This window comes from Rattus rattus, chromosome 9 (assembly GCF_011064425.1).
Source record: "Rattus rattus isolate New Zealand chromosome 9, Rrattus_CSIRO_v1, whole genome shotgun sequence".
In the NCBI taxonomy this organism is placed as follows: domain Eukaryota; kingdom Metazoa; phylum Chordata; class Mammalia; order Rodentia; family Muridae; genus Rattus; species Rattus rattus.
Window position 1 is genome coordinate 63,265,419 of NC_046162.1, and position 4,710 is coordinate 63,270,128.

At 46.6% G+C, this 4,710-nt stretch overlaps 1 pseudogene; it reads right to left on the reverse strand.

The window, feature by feature from the left end:
• Window positions 1-3,665: 3,665 nt before the first annotated feature.
• LOC116909853 lies at window positions 3,666-3,957 on the reverse strand (annotated as a pseudogene).
• Window positions 3,958-4,710: the final 753 nt, after the last annotated feature.

The following is a 4,710-nucleotide window of genomic DNA, read 5'->3' on the forward strand; positions in this document are numbered from 1 at the left end:
GCTCAGTCCAGACTCTTGCACAGAGACTGTGTGACTCGCCGAAAGAAGGCAGCTGTATTTCAGAGGCTCTAAAGTGTGGGGACAGCAGTAGGACCCTTCCACTGAGCATTCCTCCACACTGGTCAGAAGGGTGTTCTGGGATCTTCCTGGGGCTTGGACACAGTGTACACAGTGGGAAACTGGAGAGCATTTCGTGAGTGAATCTGTCTCATGACACACGGGGTTGACACCTAATGATTTGCTGTGCCTGGCAGAGTTTCCTCATAGCTATCAGGGACGGATCATACCTGCTCACTGTGTCCTTGATGCCAGTCTGAGCAAACCACCAAGTCCTACAGCCAACCTCTAGGTGGCACTGAATACTGGGGTCTGGCCTGATCTATCCAGTAAGATCAAAGCCCTTCCTCTTCTATGATGAAAGCAGTTGATTGTGACCAAACTGCTGTCTGGTAGCTGTTGGAACCCCTGGAGAAACAGTGGCCTTTCAGGGATTTGGTGTTGGTCTCCACCACTGGCCAGTTGGACACCAGGCGGGAGGAAGTGGTTTACCACGAAGGGAGCATCAAGCTCCAAGGTCTTGCAAAGATAGTCCTCTGCCTGCCTTGCCTTTGGAGGGGATTTCTCCTGGGTGAAAATACCTTCACTCCACAGCTCTTGCTCTACCTCCTCTCACCTGTGTGGTCTGAAGGTTTCTCTATCCAGAGGCATGTGTTGAGCCCTAATTACAGCATTACGTGAGGACTATTGAGTGACAGTTTCCTTTGAGATTAAAGCACTCCATCCAGAATGGAAGCCCCTTGAGTAGGAATATAAACAAAAAATAGCTCCAGGAAGTTCCTGAAACTGACTAGTTTCACTTGGTCCCCGCCCTGCCAGGGTAAGGAATAAAAGTTGAAGAGTCTCTCTCAGACAAACTAAGCAGCAAAGAAGATTGCAGAACAGAGCCTGCAAGATGCAAAAAATCAGTTGAGTTGACCGCAAGAGGTTTAGACCAACTAAGCCACTTGGAAGGGATACTCTCTAACCTGTTGAACTGCCTTCAGACTATGAATTGTGCTCCAGGTTCCCAGCTTTTTTGAGCTGTCACTGGAGCTGAACTAAGGTGAATGCCACTGTCTTTGCTCCTGTAAGAAAACCCTCACCAGGGGCTAGAGGTGGTTCAGTGGTTAAGAGCACTGTCTGCTCTTCCAAAAGGCCTGAGTTCAATTCCCAGCAACTACATGGTAGCTCACAACCATCTGTAATGAGATCTGATGCCCTCTTCTGGTGTGTCTGAAGACAGTCACAGTTTAATCACATGTATCAGTTAAATAAATTAAAAAAAAAAAAAGCCCTCACCAATACTTCTGTAGGTAACCTCAATAAATCTCATGGCTTGCTCAGTTGGACTTTGGTGATATCTATGTATTGATCTGTCATGGGCTGCCTAACTGGAGTGAGTGGACATGTATGTTGTGTTTCTTCAGGAAAAGCTCTTTGCGTGTGTGTGGCTGACTAATACACAGGCTGTCGAAACACTCGTGCATATCAAATCAAAATAACAATAGCACATTTCTTTAATCCCAGCCCTAGGGAGGCAGGAATAGGCAGATCCCTGCACGTTCAGGTCTACATAGAAAGACCTTGTCTAAACACACAAATTAAAAAATTAATGTAAAAAAAAAAAAAGGGTTGGGGATTTAGCTCAGTGGTAGAGCACTTGCCTACCAAGCACAAGGCCCTGGGTTCGGTCCTCAGCTCCCCCCCAAAAAAAAATTAATGGAAAAATGTCTTAAAATTATATTTCTCTATGATTCAAAAGTCCTAAACAGTGCCACTCCCTTCGCATGTTAAGTGTCCAGAGGTAGCACCTTGGTTCTGACCACAGCAGGCACATCCTCGTTGGTGGAGTAGTGAACGTCTGTGGGATTTATTTCCAGTTCTTTGGAAAGTACTGGCCTATTTAGTTATTTAGTGTGTGTTGTGCTATGACATCAACGTACAAGTGTGCGTGTGTGTGGAGGGGGTGATGTGGTGCACACATGCCAAGGCGCATGTGAGTATAGCGTGAGGAAAGACATTGGTTCTGTCTGCTGTGTAGTCAGGCTGAGCAGCAATCTCCTTTATCAGGCGAACCATCTCGCTGGCCTCAGAGAGCGGTGGGGAGCCTGGGGTAAGCCCTGTGCAGGGGGCCAGGGGTCAGCAGAATATCTTTTCTCCTGGGGGCTTACTAGTGATTATTTTATGTGTGGAATGTTTTGTCCGCCTGCATATCTGTGTACTTGAGTTACAGATGGTTGCAAGCTGCCACGTGGGTGCTTGGAATCGAACCCAGGTCCCCTGGAAGAGCAGCCACTGCCTTTAACTGTGACCATGAGGGTGGGTTCACTTTTTAAAAATATTTATTTAGTGTATATGAGCACACCATAGCTGTCTTCAGACACAGCAGGAGAGGGCATCAGAGCTCATTACAGATGGTTGTGAGCTACCATGTGGTTGCTGGGAATTGAACTAGGGACCTCAGGAAGAGCAGTTGGTGCTCTTAAGCACTGAGCCATCTCTCCAACCTGAGGGTGGATTCTATAGCTGAAAGGCTAGTGTGGCCTCTGACAGATAGCATAGAGGTCAGCTGATCATAAAGTACATGTGACATCTCCCCTACAGATGGGTAACAGTGCAGGGAATAAAGAGTCTCAGATAATCATTCTTGGGAAATTGGGTAAGGTCTGCCTCTATAGCAATAGGTAGGAGAGATTTGCCTCCACAGGTAGCAAAAGGGTCACCAGGTCATTAACAAAATCCACTCTCAGTCTTGTGGATAGAATGCAGCTATTTTATCTCCTTCATAGAAAAGAGGTCCCTGTGTGTTTGACATTCCTGTTTTTATTAGTGATCTGTGGGTATGAGGACCTTTGTGCCCGCAACACTGAGACGTCTCTGTCTCTGCAGCCTCTCCACTTTATAAGATTTATTTTTGTTTTTGTTTTTGTTTTTTCTTTTTTTTGGAGCTGGGGACCAAACCCAGGGCCTTGCGCTTGCTAGGCAAGCGCTCTACCACTGAGCTAAATCCCCAACCCCTTATAAGATTTATTTTTAATCTGTGTTGTGTGTGTGCAGGTGGCTACAGAAGCCAGAAGAGGGTATCAGATCTCTTGGAGTTGGAGATACAGGAGTTTGGGAACTCCCCTCTATGGGATCTAACTCTGATAGAGCAGTAAATATTCTTCACTGCTGAGTCATCTCTCCAGCCTCTCTGCATTGGTTTGAATGAGAATGGCTCCCATAGGCTCCTATGTCACTGGTTAGGGAACAAACTGTTCAGGGTGCGGGAAGTGTGGCTGTGTTGGAGGAGGTGTATCCCTTGAGATGGATTTTGAGGTTCCAAAAGCCCGTGACAGGGCCAGTGTTTCTCCCTGCCTGCTGTTATAGAATTAGGATGTGCTGTCTCCTGACATGGATACTGGAAAGCCAAACTGAAGTCATGTTTGCACAGCAAACACACCACCCACTGAACCATCTCCCCAGCCCCACTTTTGAATTCTTTAGGATACACAGAGAGGAAAAAAAAAATCACATTCCTTTCCACGTTAATTACTGTGTTGTTGGTGCCAGTTGAGTCCTGCTGGGTTTTGTTTTTGTTTTTGTTTTATAAACCAGAACATTTATTTTATGGCTGATTAGAATCCTCAAGATGAACTGGATGCTGCAACAGTTGCCCTCTTGGGTTTAGGCTTTGTTCCTTCATGGAATCCATGTCTGAATCTGCGGTAGACAATCTTTAGGTGCCTCATTTCACCAGTCCGGGTAGTGTATCGCCTCTTAGCCTTGGCACTCCACTTTCTCTTGGGCTTGGCAGGGTAGCCACATTTGCCACAGGTTGATGTCTGAAGGTGGTAGGTCTTGTAGCCACAGCGGCACAGTGTGTGCATCTTATGTCTTATCTCGATGTTTGCCAAAGGATAACATTCCCTTCGTCATCTTTCTTCTACCGGCAAGGTCACTTCGCTTCCAGTTGCTCTTGCAAATTTAGCTGGAAAGGAAGGAAAATTGCTACTAGAAGCTCCATTTACACAGCTGGCCCTTCCCTTATGGTTGTGCATGTGACTCAGAGGCTACAAAGTCTTCCAGAGCTCCTTGGACATTTTGTTTCTATTCCAGAGAGCAAACTGTTACAAATTCTTGGTGTTTCTCTTGGGTTACTGGCCACCAACACTTGTCTAGTTTTCAGTTATGATTACAGAGATTTGGAACCAGTAATTTTCTACTTTGATCCAGTCACTCATGTGACTCAGATATTCTGGGAAAGGACTGTAATCATCTCAGAATTGAGTCCCTGATGGTCTGGTTAGATGAAGTGGAGCACAGGAAGGCAGGAAGCATAGGAGGGAGACTAAAGGGTAGCTCTATGCTTCAAGAGCTGGGGCGGAGCCTGGAGATGGGCAGGTCAGACTCCAGCTGGCATAGCAGGAGTAGCCAGGATATTGGGAGTAGGTGCTATTAGACCCCAAGGGACTACCTTCTAATTAGTTTTTTGAACATTCCAACAACCCTACCCTTCCTCAAGTCCTGTCTTCCCACTAAAGAGGGCATAGGCCCTAGAGGAAGGAGTTTGGCCAGGCTAATAGAGAGATTCACAACTCAGAACTTGCCTATGGCTGGGTCAGAGCTGGTCTTCTCCACATGGGCTCGGCACAACCTCCATCTCTGGAGGGAGGAAGGCCAGGCGATGAT